The sequence below is a fragment of the Alexandromys fortis genome, unplaced genomic scaffold, assembly GCF_014885135.2.
Source record: "Alexandromys fortis isolate MF-2015 unplaced genomic scaffold, M_Fortis_MF-2015_v1.1 scaffold_245, whole genome shotgun sequence".
Lineage (NCBI taxonomy): Eukaryota > Metazoa > Chordata > Mammalia > Rodentia > Cricetidae > Alexandromys > Alexandromys fortis.
Window position 1 is genome coordinate 1,163,304 of NW_026068139.1, and position 17,278 is coordinate 1,180,581.

General features: G+C 44.1%; 1 long non-coding RNA gene across 2 annotated transcripts in view; it reads left to right on the forward strand.

Annotated features, from left to right (window-relative positions):
- LOC126491166 (uncharacterized) overlaps positions 1-17,278 on the forward strand; it is a 130,119-nt gene that overhangs the window by 62,679 nt on the left and 50,162 nt on the right. Inside the window, exon 2 of one of the 2 annotated variants that reach the window (XR_007589334.1) lies at positions 12,989-13,378. This is a non-coding gene — a long non-coding RNA (uncharacterized lncRNA). Of the gene's footprint in view, positions 1-12,988; positions 13,379-13,411; positions 13,963-17,278 lie in introns of those variants that run through there. The other variant, XR_007589336.1, reaches the window with a different exon arrangement.

Genomic DNA, 17,278 nt, shown 5'->3' on the forward strand with positions numbered 1-17,278 from the left:
ACAGGAGTTCTCATTGACCCGGAGCTCACTGCTTTGGCTAGACTAGCTGGACAATCTAACTGGCCAGGCCCAGCTCCAGGATCCTTCCCATCTCTGCCCACCGGGTGATTACAGCCATGTACTGTGGTACCCGGCTTCTTCTGTGAGTTGTAGGGATTCAAACCCAGGTTCTAATGCTTGTGCTAACTGTGCCATCCCCGCAGCCTGTGGATAATGTCCTTTTAAAAGACTAACAATGCTTTTCACCGGAGATAATAAAACCCCCACGCCTTGAATATTTTCTGGAAATGTTGGGGGACCTGTGTCGCTTTTGAGCAGGTATCAGCTTTCTGTAAGAGCTGCCTCCGAACAGAACGGGGAGACTTCAGTCTAAAGATGGCAGGTGGACATGTGTCTCCAGCTCCCTCTTCAACCACTGACTTACAGTGCAGAGTATTTTCAAGATGCACTGTCCCACGAAGACAAAAGAAGGAGAGAGGAGACCCAGCAGGAGTGTTCTTGGGGGGAGGAGCATGTGGACAAGTGGTGAGTGGCTTAGAGACCTGGGAACAGTGGGTGCTGCGCTGGCAGTGAGAAAACTGAATCCCTGGTCATGGACTCAGGACCTCCGAGAGAGTTTGGGAATTGCAAACACTGCTTATAGGACTTGAGCAAAGGAGAAGGCTTTCAGTTAGGTGACTGACAGAAAAGTTGAAAAGCAGGTGGAGTCCTGGATTCAGTGATGACAGATCACGGCCTCATTCTGGCTCAAGCCTTTGAGAGGCCTGGGACGCCTGTTTCCTGTGAAATAATGAAATTCTTTGGACTAAGGTCAAGGACGGCAGGACAGAGAGGCACTGTCCAAGAAGCACTGGTTCCCATCAACCTGAACCACAAATTCCAAGCAGGGAGGCTATAGGCGGGAGTATGACCTGCTCAAGGAGACATGCCTGATGCTGTTGAGGCTGCCAGTGGCCCAACCAGCCAGGAACAGGATTGCTTCACAGCCAAACAGAATGGGGCAAGCCACATTCAAAACGCAGGCCTCCCAGTTAACGTTGACACTCAAAAGAACTGAAAACCACAGAACAGCAGGCCTCCAAGATCAGCTTCAAATGAAAGATAAAGACCAAATGTTCAAATAGCTGGTGACCGCTTTCTCAGAGAAGAAAAAAAGTCAGGTAGGAAGGAGGACACTTGTAAGAAGAAAGTGGTTTTCAGAGATGCAAAAGAAAAGATTTTAACCACAAAATTAAAATAGATGACTGACTGAAAAACACAGTTACTCGACTGCCATTAGAAAGGTCTTTGAAATTAACAATGACATAAAAATGAGTATTTTCAACAGAAATCTTCCAAGATAACACTGAGGAAACATCGCAGGAATTAGAATAGACAGGAATAAGAGCTAGAAACCAGGAGGAAAAGCCAACTAAAGCAGGGTCCGTCCAGAGGGCATGATGTAGCTAAGGGGAAAGAAGAGATGTCGTTAAAGGAATTAAGGCACATTTTGCAGGACTGGACAAAAACCAAGTTTCATATCTAAAGAGCCATCTCTCACGGTGTCTCTAGATGTCTCCCCAGAAACACTTGAAGCTACAGTACAAATCCGAAGCCTGTGGAGGTGGCAGGACGTGCAGCCATGAAAAGATGGAGAAGTTCACCTCCACATAACGGTTCTCAAGAACCTGCTGTGGGCGAGACTACTCAAGCAGCTGAGGAAACAAGGGAAGAGAGATAAGGTGGCGCAGGAAACGACAGAAGTGAGGGAGTGACAGGTCATGAGAGGCATGCCGATGTTTGGGATAGGACGCCATCGGGTAAGCAGTCCCCATTAGGATGGGCCGGAAGGCTTTGAGAAAGGTGCCTTCAAAGAGCTGAAGAGACTAGAATATCTGCTAGATCTTAGTGTCTTGGAAGGAAATGCACACATTTGGCAGAAAATTGAGGTTTTGGATTGCTGATAAGTACATAGAAAACTAAGTAAAGGGAAAGATATGCGGTTGTGTAGGAAAGGAAAAAAATAATCATGGTTGGTCTGATGACTTGGCTCTGGAGAGTTTTTATACTTCTGATGGTCTGTGCACTAAGTGACTGACATAAGCAAACCGTCTGTACTCTCAGGATAACCAAGGTATGGCAAGAGTATATGTAAATATTGTGGTTCGGGAAGAAATAACAGAATCTTTGCCTATAATTGTGGGTCATGCCTAATGCTGAAAATTCAAGAAAGTAGTATAATGATATTTTGAAACACAGAAGTGAATCTTCCTAAATAAATTAAAATTAGAAAATGATGTGTTCTTAAAGACTCTCCTATCAGTATTAAACTCTTCCACCTGTGTACGTGTGTGCCGTTGACTTAAAAAGGCAGCGCCACTTCTGGCACACTCTGACTCTGGGGTGCTTACAAAGATGTTTTAGGATGGTGCAGTGAAAGAAACGCAAGCCCCTGGGTGGATGAGCTCATGATTTGCAGTGCTGAGACGACTTTCAAAGCAGTTGCATTCCAATGGCTGCTTCTAATGCTGTTGGCCCCCTCCAAATGTTCATGTATGAAATAGTTGGTCCTCAATGGGTTTGGCAGGTGGATCTTTAAGAAATAGTGCCCAATGGGAAATTCTCCAGGCACCAGAGATGTGCGCCCTTGCAAAGGACTGAGAGATTCTGCCCTCTCTGACTTCATGATCTACGATATAATCACTTCTTCACACAAGTGGTCCACAGGAATGTGATAAAGGCAAGAGGGTTTCATATCAGAGCTGAACTGCTGCCAGGACCACATTCTTGAACTTGCAAAACTATGGGCCATTTTAGTTTGAGGCAATACTTTAATCCAGTACTTGTGAGACTGAAGCAGGTGAGTTTGAAGTTGTGAATTTGAGACCAGCCTAGTGTACATAGGGCAGCCAGGTCTTCATGGTTCAAAACATACACACGCACGCACACACACACACACACACACACACACACACACACACACATGAATGCACAAAGCTAGTCTGTCTCAAGTGCATCCTTATTGTAATACAAACATATGGAAAGCTTCTCCTTAACTGAAGTACATTTCCAACTAATCTCAGGTAAATTAAAATTGTCATACTTAAGATATAAAGAACAAATCCAATTCTTGCCAGTGCCACTGAAAATTATTTGCATTCATGGCTTTTGGTCTTCTCTTAGCCTGTTCTATTTCTTTTCTTTTCTTTTCTTTTTTTTTTTCCTAGACAGGGTTTCTCTGTGGCGTTGGAGCCTGTCCTGGAACTAACTCTGTAGACCAGACTGGTCTTGAACTCACAGAGATCCACCTAACTCTTCCTCCCAGGTGCTGTGAGTAAAGGCATGTGCCACCACTGCCCAACAGGAAAAAAAAAAACCACCATATTTTTTAAAGAAATCAATTGTCCTATCAAAGGCACATATTATGATATGCCCATTATTTATGCACACTATTACATGCACATCATTTAAAAGTTAAATACTACCAGGTGTGGTGGAGCTTGCCTTTAATTCTAGCACTTGAGGGGGCAGGGACAGAGGCAGGAGCAGGTAGATTTTTGTGGGTTCTAAGTCAGCCTTGTCCACATGGTGAGTTCCAGGCCAGCCAGGCTATACAGAAAGACCCTGTTTAAAGCAAAACCTTAAAAAAAGAAGTTAAGCAGTACTTCAAATTTATAATAAAACACAGTGTCTCACTGTATCATGTCTCACATTTCTGTTTTTCCTTCTTAGAGGCCACTTCTTTGGTGCATCGATGTGTGTGTGTGTGTGTGTGTGTAGTATATATTTAGAGCATATATATTAGTGCACATATATATTTAGAAATATATGTATTTCTAACTATACCTGGGTTATATCCTGTGGAGCTGTGATTTTTAGGCATAATCATCTCTTTCTATTGATGAGCATGCAGCTCTCTTACTCCATCCTCTAACCTAACCTCTCAGATATTTTTCTATTGAACGTACTTTTGTATTGGATAAACTATCTGATGCACCTTGTTTTTGCAAATACAATTCCCAGTTGAATATTGTGGTGTGTGGTTATTTCTTCTCCCCATGCTGTGGCATTATTGCCTTCCCTCACCCCATCCACTTAGTTTTCTTTGTTTACCTTCGAATACACCCCTTCTAAGGTGTTTTCAGTTGACATTAGGTAGTGGTATTCTCTTCTTCCCCCCACTCTACCCTTTATGCTCTCAGGGGAGCACTCCTCAGGCTGTTGAGAGCTTAGAGGATTCCCTAAGTTTTCCTCCCAAGATCATCACTCTTCCTTTCTTTGGCTTTACTATCTTGTCTTGTTAGAGAATTCTATAATTGTGTTGTTAAAACATCACTCCTATTGCTCATTTTTGTTTTTTGTTTGTTTGTTTGCTTGCTTGTTTTTTTTTTTTTTTTTTTTTGAGACTGGGTTTCTCTGTAGTTTTAGAGCCTGTCCTGGACCAGGCTGGCCTTGAACTCACAGAGATCGCCAGTCTCTGCTGGGATTAAAGGTGTGTGCCACCACCGCCTGGCCTTATTGTTATCTATGTACTGGAATTTCATCATAATGTGTTTGGGGCAAGCATTTATGTTCATCCACTGTTCTGTATCCCTGAGGCCCCTTCAGGAAATAGACTGTCACCTGTCACTTCTGAGAAATCACCTAGCAGCATCCTACTGGTGACTCCTACCCCCCTTTTTTCCTGTTGCCACATCCTGAAATTTTTGTCAGAAATGTTGGAATTCCTACACATAACCCTTTAATTTCTCCAGGCTTTTCTTTAAATTGTTTTGCTCCTCTTTCTGCAATACTTTTATTTAAATTTTCTGATCCCTTTTGAACTTTTCATTATTACCAAGTTTTTATCAGTCTCTAACCTCTCTTTTTGTATAGCTCACATGTTGCTGCTTATGCCTGGTTCCTATCCAATGGCACAGAATTCTCTCTGTTTTCCAGTTCTAGTCACTATGTATTTGTTCCATCCAAGCTCTGCTTAGCTCTACTTATCTATTTTGTTCTGCATTGTTGTTGTTGTTTGTTTGAGGCTTTCTGTAGAGCTCTACTAATTCTTGGTGTTTGTCCAAAATTAGAGGAAAAGTCTAAATAGATGACTGGATGTCCTGAACTAGTAGATGGGGATTTATTTATTTATTTATTTATTATTTATTTATTTTTGCCTATTCCTTCCACCTCAGAACTAGGGATCAAGCTCAGGCCTTGTGCACTGTCTGGTCGGCAAGTCCTAGCCTACTCCCACATCTCCTCAGTCATGTTGACTTTGAGTTGAAATGTAAAGCAAACTAGGGAATTTGTATTCTTTGATCTTTCTTCCTTGGGCTGATCTGATTCAACAGGAATAAACATTTCTTATCTTGTGCCAAAACTGTAAGTTTTGGGGAAGCCCATTGGAGCAGACTGGGGAATCAGGAGCTGAGGTCTTAGCATTTTGTAGTTGTTAAATGCCTTGACTTGTCACAGTGTTCCCAAACTAGTCACTGTGCCAATTGACCTCCAGGAAAGAGTTCCTGTAAAGAATAGGTCTCCTCTCTTCCGCAGGGAGGGAGAAGAAAAGCTCCATATGGTGGGGCAGGGAGGCATGGAAAGCCTGAATTGCCGCTCAAGTTTGTCTCCCAGCTCATCTACCAGTTCAGGGCGTCCAGTCATCTACACAGACTTCTCTAATTCTGGACAAACACCAAGACTGTTTCATGATATTGGATCACACTGAACCCTAAGACTGCAAGGAGGTGGATCCCGAAACTCAATGACAGAATGTAGTCATAGAGGATTGGAGGTAGTCTGGAAGACAGAGATACACAGGGACTTTGAGCATGGCAGTCTTTTTTTGTTTAGGACACAGAAGGACACTCTCTTGCTGGGTCATTGGCTACAAAGGAAGGTCAACTGCTTGCTTCTTGGCCCCCCATGTGCTAGTGGGTTTTCACCCCAGCATCTGACTCTCAAGTCTTTATTGGTAAATAAAATGATAGAGATTTAGTTGAAAACTACATTTGTTGGCAGCGGCAGAAGGCAGTTTCAGGAGGATGCAGAAGTCTCTCAGGGCCTCGGCATGAGCAGGGGGCAGCAGTTTCGGAGCCACAGTCGATAGCTGAAGCAGCAATAGACTCGGGTGATGATAAAACAACACGAGAATGAGTAGATCCTTACAGAGAGCCTCAAACAAACGAAGGAACAAAAACTACAGACTGAACATATAGCCCAGCCTAGTGAGGTTAGCCTGCCTTACTAGGAGTGCCTGGGTTTGCCACGTTCTGAGTTGTTTCAAGACTACACTGTTTTTATTTTTCACATATGAGTTCTGGCTTGGAACTCAACATTCTGGGCTGAGCGAAGTCTCATTGGCCCTCGACACCTTCAGGCTGCCCTGCATACCAGGATGGCACCTCTCCCTTCTCCTTTCTAGCTTCTTTTTAGAAAGATTCATTTTATCTTATAATTATTTTTGTGCCCGCATGTGGGTGTGTGGACTTGTGGGCACATGCTGGGGAGTTCAGAGGTGATCCCTGGAGCTGGGTTACAGCTGATTGTGAGTTGTCTGGTGTGAATGCTGGGGTTCCAGCTGGGGTCCTCTGGAAGAACAGTGTGTGTTCCTAACCACGGGTCATCTCTCTAGACCCTAACTCCTGTCTCTTAAAATGTGTCCTTCTCAAGAGTTACTCTATTTTGTTTTTTTAGCCTAGAATTGAAATTTTTTATTTTTCTTTACCTCATCTCCCTCCTCTCTCTCCCTCTCTCCCTCCTTCCCTCCCTCCCTCCCTCCCTCCCTCCCTCCCTCCCCCCCCCCCCCCCCCCCCCCCCCCTCTCCCTCCCTCCCTCCCTCTCTCTTATCATCTCCTCAGTCAGTCTTGTTGACTTTGAGTTGAAGTGTAAAGCAAGCTAGGGAATTTGTATTCTTTGATCTATTTTCCTTGGGCTAATCTGATTCAACAGATTAAAATAAGGTTGGGTCTCAAGCAGGATGGTGTTGAGAGAGAGCATCTTTAATCCCAGCATTCTGAGAGGCACAGAAGTGGCTGAGTTTGAGGCTAGCTTGGTCTTATAGTGAGTTTCATGTCAGCCAGGGCTGCATAATGAGATCTTGTCTCAAATAAAAAATAAAACAACAAACAGAGTCTCAAACTTGAGATCCTTCTGCCTCAGCCCATCCCCTAGTGTTTATTGAGCTTTTGTAGATGTGATCACATTCTGAGTTCCCAAGAGTTTTGTCTTTAAAAATACGTAAATGTTTCTCACCTCAGAGTTTGGCTACATCCCCTCCCACCTTGCCCTGCTTAGGAATACCATAGGACACAGAAAGGAGAAGCCACGCAGACCTAGGACTTGGTCTCAACATTGATTCTTTCCTATACTACAGCTCTACCTTCAGATCAAACCATCCTCCTAGGTTCTGGATGGGAACTAGAAGGTAATTCCTTATGCTTCAGGAAAGCATCTATGGGTAATAATAATAATAATAATAATAACCTAACCCCTTAAAATCTGCTTGAAAATATGGGTGTTTTGAGCTAACAGGGTGATAGTTGGAATTCATTAATCCTCTTATGTTAATGTGACTTACAGGATGGTTCAGAAAGGTCATTTATATTTTTTTCAACTCCAGGATAGCCTAAGAACAAATACTTCACATGCATTCTTGTTCACTCACTAGGTAGCAGGGCTTCCAGGAACCACCCATTAAGCTCTGTAGCATCTGAATACAGCTTGGAAATCATTTGCTCTTTTAGTTTTTGTGTTTTTAAAAATGCCTTTTTGTAAAATTTTGCTTCTATTCAAATATCCTCTCCATGAGTGTGTTAGAAAGTGTCTGCTAAGAGAACCAGTTTCAGGTCTGAGTAGACGGAGCCAGAAGCAGTGCGGGTTGACGGTGGAGTTTTCATTGCAGTTCCTCAGAAGTGGCCCTGATTCCCAGAGGCATACTCTGCATTATTAGTAACTTTGGAAATGGTCAATGCAGTTTTTATTTGTATCAATGACATTTTAAAAATTCATTTTCAGTGTTTTACTTGACTATTTTGTCACTTAGACCTGATGGTTGTAAAATTCTATTGTTGTATTAAAAAATGCAAATAGTGTAACATCATAATTTACTGATTTATTTTTTTAGGTATGAAAATGATATTTATTCCTGATTAGCTATACTACAGTTGTGTTTCTCTGTGTGAGAGAGTGAGTGTGGGGGAGGGAAGGGAGAGACAGAGAGAGACAGACAGAGAGCTTCTTCCTGTGTGTGAATGTGGCAATGTTTGTGCTGTGTGGTCCTTGGACATTAGAGGACAGCTATCAGCGTGTCTCATCATCATCTTGTTTGAGACAGGGTCTCTCGTTTTTAGTTGTTTGCTGCTTCAGATGCCAGGCTAGCTGACCCATGGAATTTGGGGGATGCTGTAGAACTGCTGGCTCTCTTGTTCCTAGTTAGGTGTGAATGGAGTTCATAGTGATGGGCCTATCAGGAGGGGTAGATGCTGAAAAACCACTGTGGTCCATGTTCCACCAGCATCCAGAACCTGGAAAAGCATGTGGAACTGTTTCTAGGTTTGCTCTGTGGAGTTTGAAATTCCTGCGCACCTTAATTATAGGCAGGTGGGTGTCCAGAGGCTTGCAATCTTTCTTCTGAGGAATGCCACCTTATATTCTAATTTGTGGAAAGCCCTGAACCGCTCCTCCAGGGCCTTCAAAAATAGACAAATTAGTCAGTAGTGATATCCACAGGGTTTTTTTCTCCCTCCCTGTCCCCTTCTCAGAAATGACTGAAGTTTTTCTTTTTCTTTCTTCTTGATAAATTTATATCCTCTCAGAATTTTCACCTCTTGAAAAAAGCAGTTAAATTCTACATTATATTTATTGTAAAACATACAAAAAAAAAGAGGAAAAACAAAACCTAACAATAAAACTCCTTAGTGTCATACAGACCATTCATGTTGCAATGATACTGAGAATGGAGACGGACAGCTAAAATAGTTTCTAGCAACTAGAAACTTGGGGTGAATTTGTGAAAAAACAAAGGAAAAGCTCCTTGGGGTTGTAGGAGTCTGAGCTACCTCTCTGAAGCCCCAGGAACCAGGCACATGTTTTCAAAATTCCCACAGTATCAGCTGGACACGGTGTTGTGTGCTTAGAATTGATCCTTGCATCCAGGAATCTCAGGAAGGAGGATAGCCATTTCTGAGAAGAGGAGAAGGAGGAGGAAAAAACCCTGTGGATATCACTACTGACTAATTTTTACCTAGGTCTCTAGGTCGTGGAGTGGGTGTGGTTCAGGGTTTTCCACAAATTAAATTGCAAAGGCTGCATTCTTCTGGGGGAAAATAAAGGATGCAACCCCTGGACACCCACCTGCCTATAATCAAGGTAAGCAGGAATCCCAAATTCTACATAACAAACTTGCAAATGGCTCCACATGCTTTTGGGGTTCTGCGGGATCCTGACCTTGTTTGAAATTGAGGGCATCAAACAGACAAATGAACAAACAAAACAGCAAACTCAAAAAGGTTAGAAGGAATTTCACCATCCATACAGACTTTAGATGAGACATGCGCCTTTGATGGTTTGGCAATGGCGATGTGTTAGTTGACTAAGACCCTCAGTGAGAGGCAGAATATGGGTAACTGGTTAAGTTGCCCATTCGTTAATGATTCTGTATGTTCATTCATTCCATCATCCATTCATTCACTCAATCATTCATGCCTTTCTTCTCTCCCACTGCAGGGCATTGGACCTGTTCTATTCTCCCATTACCTCTGATCCTCCCTTTAGGGTATCATGAAAACCTCATTGCTTTTTAGAAACCTCAATGGTACCTTCTATCACCACCTAATAGGTAGAATGAACCACAATCTATTAAAGAGATCAAGTAAATATTTTCTGAATGAATCAGCAAACTAGTCCGTTCAGCCACACATTCTTTGTTTTGTTTTTTCACTGCAAGAATTTATCAGCAATAGCTGTAAGGAGATGGGTCTTGCCTGGCCATGTGGGTCAGAGTGGAACGAACAGCATCCATATGAGGAGCTGAAAATGATACAGTTTTCACCATGGGTCTAGATTGTTTGTGGAACTGACCAAAAAGAACAGAAAGACAGGAAGTGGTGAATCTCTTTGCACTTTTGCCAAGTTAATATGACCTATAATTTGAGGTCTACTTTTCTGATAAGGAATCTGTGACCTAGAGAGATTACATGTGTTAATTTGAAGTCATAGAAATGATGTACATCTTTCCCTGAGATTTCTCTGAACTGATTAAAAATAGTTGTGAGGTGAATGAACTAGGAACCTGGGGTACGTTTGGTACATTGGATTTACAGAAGACAAGCTCTTTCCGAGAAGTGGAAGGACCCACAGGGCAGATCCCAGAGGAAATGTCTGAAAGAACAAGAGAACCCTTCAGAGCCTTAGGATTCCCCTCGAAACAGTGGTAGACAGTGAGTGCCAGGACCCCACTGAGAGGGGGTGCTGTCCTTGGGGGCTGATTTAACCACTAAAAGGCAAACGCTCCTTGTGATGCTCTAGAAACTTTAGGGTGGTGTCACTTCTCTACAGAACTTGTCGTTCTGCGTAGTAACGGAGGTTAGGTTTTAAAAACCCTCAAATGCATTTTCCAGCGTTATTAAGAAACCATTAATAGAAATTGTATGCATTCGAGGCATACAGTGTGAAAATCTAATATACACATCGTTGTAAAAGGATTAGCAGCGGTGAGTTAATTCAGCCATCACCTTACCCAGCAGCTCTCATTTGGGAGCGTGCTTCCATGCACTGAAAGATCTACTCTCTGAGCAATCGCATTTGATCTCCCACTATCAACGTGATCATCATGCCGTATGTCAGAGTCCAGAACTTCCTTATCCTCCCACTGGAAATGTGTCCCATTTGACCAACATCAGATTTCATTTAACTTGTGAGTTGTCCTTTCCGGAAGCTTTTCTCCTTACCACACATGGTAGAAGGAAGGGACACATGGGTAGCAGCTGGTATGGGTAATGTTTGCTAGTACTACACCCACTAGGTACTAATTTCTCTTAGCAAGGGTTCCAACTCAGGCCTGTGTTCAAGGTAGGTAAACACTTACCACTGAACTATACTCTTGGTTCTCAAACAGTATGCTTCTGGAATTAGTGTGCACAGTATAACACACACAATTCCTACAGCGTGTGTAATGAATAAGCGTCCTTACACTCTTCCATTTTCCTCTCTGCTGGCAACTGCAGTTAGCAGTTTGAGTGTTGAGGACCATTTGTTTGTGCTGACAGGAGGAAGGAATGAAGGAGCAGGGCCTTCCCACGTCAGGAAGGAGGCACATAGGGCTGCTGCCAGATTTGCAGGAAACCAGCCAGAAGTCAAAGGTGATAGAGGAAACAGCTGCCTGAAGAGAAACATACCTGAGGGAGAAAGAGCTTGGCTGCACTACAAACTGGAAGGTTTTGAAAGGGCGGGGATTTTAAGAATATCGGGGTGGTTTTCTAGATTGCTTTAATGGAGTCTACCTCCACACAGTCAGTTTCTGAGTGGTTTTGAGGGAACACATTAGGAGAGAGATAAAGCACACAAGGGCTGTTTCTTTGAAAGTTTCAGGAAAAGTTGAGCACCTCTCAGAATCTCTACATGACAGCAGGTCATCCATCATGAAGGGGTGGTGAGACCTCCTTCCTCAGCTCGTCTCAGACCCCTGAGTCCCCTCTGGGTGCTCTCAGCAGTGATGGAGAGACTCTGAGGCAGTGGAGCCTGGGATGGGGCTGTGTAGCACTGACTGTTAAAATTGGACTTCACAGGCAACAGGGTCCCCAAGAGCCAGCCTTTCCCCAATCCAGGGCTATAGGGGAGGGCCATGGCGTGAACACTGTAGGTGAAAACACGTTGTGAGAAAAATGCTTGCTGCTTGTGTACACGGGTGGTTGCCTTGTTTATCCTGATGCTTGCTCATTCTGCCTCTCTTGCCAGACTCCTTTCCTTCCCTTTTCTTGTCCAGTTCCTGCTTATACTTTAAGGCTTGATAAGGCAGCTCTTTCCTGGAAGCCCACTCCACCCTCCACCGCAGTATCTCATTAGCTTAGCTTGTATTAGCACAAGCAGCTAGTGAGCAGTCTGCAAGCTTCTGATGTGTGTTTGCTTCTTGTCATGATTATAAAGCTTGGCGTTCGACAAATACATGGAGGAAGCAGAGAGCTCCTACATGATGCTCTCAAATACACCAGAGGTTTCCCCCGTTCATGCAAAAGACCCTTCAGGGAACATTGGAGCTGTCTGATAATCTACCTTTTGCTCTGTTGGCAGGTTTCATGATATATTGTTAGAAAAAAGCACCATGGTGAATTTACATGTGAAGTTATCTGCTGGATTCTAGCAGAACTTGGTTTCAGACTGCCTTGGGAAATACCTGCATTAATATTCCATGTGTCCCTTTTATTCTGAGTCTAACCAAGAACTTTCTAGATTATTCAGATTTGAGTCATTTACCAAAACAAACAAACAAACAAAAATTCAGCTGAGAAAGGCTGTTTTGGAGGGAACTGTGAGCCTGAGAAGGCCTGACAAAAGACCCCACCGTCCTTATTTTCCCTATTGCTGTTTGAAAGTCTCCCAGGGCTTATCTTCATCCCAGACATGAGACTTGGAATAATCTAACCTGGCGGCAAGATTGGATAGAGAAGATGGGTCAACCCAGATGAGATGCGCATATGCTTAGTTATTTATAAGTGGCATTAACAGGAATTGGTATACTCCTAGCATTTAAGCCTTCCTATGTTTTCAGAAAATGAAGAAAAATATGATTTCTGTAAGTTCTGCTTCATGTAGTTCCAATGAACTGGACTAAATTTGTGTCTAAAGATTGCAAACCTACATGTAACAGTGCAAACTGGAACTTGTGTGCTGTGTTTAAAATGTGATTTCCCACCTTGGGGGGCAAAGGGGACAGGATTGGGGGTGGGTGGGTGGGGAGTCAATGTTTAGGTCAAACATTTGAAATTGGAGTGTAATCTTCTTAATCATCACTTTCATTTCTGTCTTCTAGGGAACTCTGCGCACTAGAAAGCAGTGGAAAACACTAGGTTGCCTCAGATACTGAAGAGGAACTAACCGTACCATGCAGGAGACAGGATTTCAGTGAGATTCTGTTAAAAGCTGCTTGGTTAAAGGTAGCTGCTCTGAGTGGCGGGAAGCCAATGGTGTTCTCGAGTCCACTCTCCTTCAGCAGTATTGGCCCATGCCAAGAGGAATGATGCGCCCTGACCCCGCATTCCACTCAGCCTCGATTTGCAGGGAGAGATTTCCATTGAAGAGCTAGGCTGTGCATGGCCGCCACCTTTTCCAGGCTCCTTCTCCAGGGAGGATGTCTCAGATCTACCTCACGTATACTGCAATAATGACAGCTGACATTCAGGCTGCTCTTTAAACCGTAAAGGTCAGTTCCCCCCTTACCACCTCACTCTCAGAAGGGAGGAGCATTGCCTAGGCACTGTTGTCCTTACAGAGAGAACAGTGGAGCTTGAGAAGATAAGGGGCTTTCCTGGGGTCACATTCCGGTATGAGAGAGACTCTAAGCATAGACATAGTATTCTGACTCCATAGTGGGGTCAGGAGGCACCGCGGGCTGGTGATGACCATGCGATGTCTGCACAAAGGCACTGTGTCACAGCATCGGGGATGACCTAGGTGGAATGGGGGTCCTCACAGATGCTGCTTTAGAGAGGATGCAGGGAGGAGTACTTACTGAACATGGTCCAGGGAGCACTTACCATGCAATGTCTGCACAAAGGCACTGTGTCACAGCATCGGGGATGGTCTAGGTGGAATGGGGTCCTCACAGATGCTCTTTAGGGAGGATACAGGGAGGAGTACTTACTGGAGATGGTCCAGGGAGCACCTGTCATGGGGAGAACAGGAAATGACAAGGAAGGACAAGGACAAAACTGAAACTTGCCAAGTGAGTCACAGGAAGAAGACAGACATTCTAAAGCCGAAACCCACTGTTGGGAACAATAGGAGGTAAGTCCCTGCAACACTGGGGACCATGTGTGTCACCATTGGGACAGCAGTACCTAGAGTTTTCTTCTTCCCATCGCCTCAGGAAGTCCCCAGCAGAGGGGCCATGAGCATTCCTCAGAACACACACTGCACTTGAAGCGTGAAGGGGGGCTGCCAGCCAGGTACGTTATATATGGAAGCTGTACAGGGGAAGTTCTTATCAAAAGTGACTAAACACGCCCTTGCCCTGTGTGTTACTTCATGAACATGTACAGAAGTTGGCTGGAGTCCTGGCACTGAGAAACTCGTCAGAGAATGAAAATCGAGGATATAGTTGTTAAAAGAGATGACCTTCAGCAGCTGATTCTGATCTGCCTCTCTGTCACAGTGGAGATCACTTAAGTGACATTCACGTTCAGCACTTCCTAGATCTAGCACTGACACTGTGCAGCCTTCAGGAGACCAGGGGAGCTTTCCTTACTCTAGGAGGAAAGTGAGACTAGATACGAACTTGATCCCTACCGCTAGGTAAGTCCCTAGCCAAAGATCACTCATTAGCCACTTTGGTTCATAAAACCAGGGTCACTGTGCATTTGGATGATTCCAGTGCAGATCTGAGAGCACTGTGGCTGGGGCGGCAGCTGTTACAGCAGGTCCATTCCTCTGTGCAGCGTCACAAGCTTGGCTGTAAGCTTTGCTAGTCCCTGGGACCCACAGTGTAAGATGGAATGTGGAGGGAAGCTGGAGAGCAGATCTTCCCTCTCTGGCTCTGAAATCTCCTGGTAGTTTCCAGGGAACACGCAATTGAAAGGTACATTCTAGTGTGTGTCCAGCTGCTTGATCCAGGGTCTCATCAAGGGAAACTCGACAAATTCTAGTGCAGAATCAGTGTGTATTAGTTAAGTGCATAGGGTCCAGAACCAAAGTGTGTGCGTGCTCACTAAGTTTCATAGGGCTTGAGTTGCTTCTGTAAACGTGTATGTGTGTGTGTGTGTGTGTGTGGTCTTGGAACTTGTCCTCTTGGAAAGCTAAGATAATGTTTTTTGAGCTGGAGGAGAACACCGACCGTGATATAGTTATAAGAAAGAATGCATTAATCCCATAGGGGCTGCAGTTGCAGTCAGCCGTCCAGAGCCCTTCTGAATGGAGACAGAGGAACTCTTACAGTCTTTCATCCTCACATTGACTGGTCATTGAACATAGGCTGTTTGGTCCCTAGAAGGGAAGTGTGATCTTGCGTAAAGAATCTCATCAGCAGAAGATGGTGCCAGGAGTAGGGGTTCATTTGACAGCTGCTAACCACACTGCCCACAGCAGGGAAAGAAATGTGTTCTCAGGCCCTGAAGGAGCTGATACATCTGGGTGGTGCTCCACAGATTCCCCTGCTTCCTTTTCTTTTCTTTTCTTTTCTTTTCTTTTCTTTTCTTTTCTTTTCTTTTCTTTTCTTTTCTTCTTTCCTTTCCTTTTCTTTTCTTCTCTCTCTCTCCTTCCCTCTCTCTCTCTCTCCTTTTTCTTTTTTTTTTAAATTTTTGAGACAAGGTTTCTCAGTATCATCCTGGCTGTCCTGGAGCTAGCTCTGTAGTTAAGAATGACCACCTTTAACTCACCAAGATCTGCCTGTGTCTGCCTTCCTAGTGCTGGTATCAAAGGTGTGCGCCACCACTGCCAGACTCACTCGCTTCTTTCGTGACTTCTGGGACTCACTCTCCAGCTGTCCCTGGGCTCCTATACTGGAGAATTTATGAGAAGATGAATGGAGTGGAGTCAAGCTGTCTCTCTCACAGCTGCTTTTTTTTTTTTTTTTTTTTTTTTTTTTTTTTTTTTTGGTTTTTCGAGACAGGGTTTTTCTGTGGTTTTGGAGCCTGTCCTGGAACTAGCTCTGTAGACCAGGCTGGTCTCGAACTCACAGAGATCCGCCTGCCTCTGCCTCCCGAGTGCTGGGATTAAAGGCGTGCGCCACCACCGCCCGGCTTCACAGCTGCTTAGAGGTTACAGTTGATACCCACTGTCTTCCTCTTTACCACCATGGCAAGCTTCTCTTTATCTGGTTCAGGTTGTTTACTTGGTGGGCACAAAATTAGGCTCTAACTGATGTACTTACCAAATTTCCATCAAGAGATACAAAACTAGATTATATGCATACCAACAGGCGTACAGCTTCCTGGTGATGGCAATCAGTTCCTCGGTCACAGTATTGACACTGTTCTCTTGGAAAAAACCTTGTCATTAAATGAGACACTTACTATGTCCCCTGGTAGAAGAAGGAGCCAACAGTATTGTGAGCCATTGATCTGTGCAGAACTCAACTCCTGTGTTCTGAAAGACAAGTAATTTAGTAAGGCCTCCTACATTTTTCTTTTTCTTTTCTTTTTTTTGAAATTTTCAAGACAGGGTTTCTCTGTAGCTTTTGGTTCCTGTCCTGGAACTATCTCTCGTAGACCAGGCTGGCCTCGAACTCAAAGAGATCCGCCTGCCTCTGCCTCCCGAGTGCTGGGATTAAAGGCGTGCGCCACCACCGCCCGGCTAAGGCCTCCTACATTTTGCTACTGGTTCCATAGGCTCACAGAGCACTCAAGAGTCACCCGAACTGTAACTGTTGCCTGTCCTAAGTAAATATTTGTTTCAGATCTTCCTTTCTGATAGAGATCGAAAGAATGTGTTTGTTGGATCCATAGCTGAGAGTTGTTCCCGAGGCCATGTTAATCTGCTTTAGTCAAGATACTTCATCTGAAGCTGGTCATAGTGGTGCATACTTGTAATCTCTACCAGAGAGGCTGAGGATGGAGGATCTCAAACTCAAAGCCAATTTGGCTGACACAACATGCCTCAGACTTAAAAAAATAAAAAAGTTCTCCACATGGCAAAGTTGTACAATTGGGTCCAGTGCTCAAGACTTTGGGCAAGTCTGTAGTCATCCGCACAATGACCTGCCTGTGTAGAGGCCAGACCTGTGAGTTAAATGGCAGTGTGATGGGGACCCACATGACTCAAGCGTCTCAGACCTGCCTTTCCGTAAAAACCAGATACTATTTTGTATTTACTGTTATGGCTAGGCTAGGAAGGGGCAGTTTCAGATGCTTTCCCAAGAAAATGTACAGGACTCTACCAGTAAGTATATCTAGTCCATGAATTTGTGGACAAGAAAATGCTTACTAGGCAAGTCTAGGGAGCAGGGAAACCTACTTCAAGACAGAATTCTGTTTATTAATTGGCCTCTGTGTGTCTCTTCTCCAGTTGGATGGGACAGAGTTAATATTCTATGGCTCTCCCGACTTCAGTGTCAGTTTGCTGTCTATGTCCAACTGTTCTCAAAATGCTAAGATTTCTCCCTTTCCCT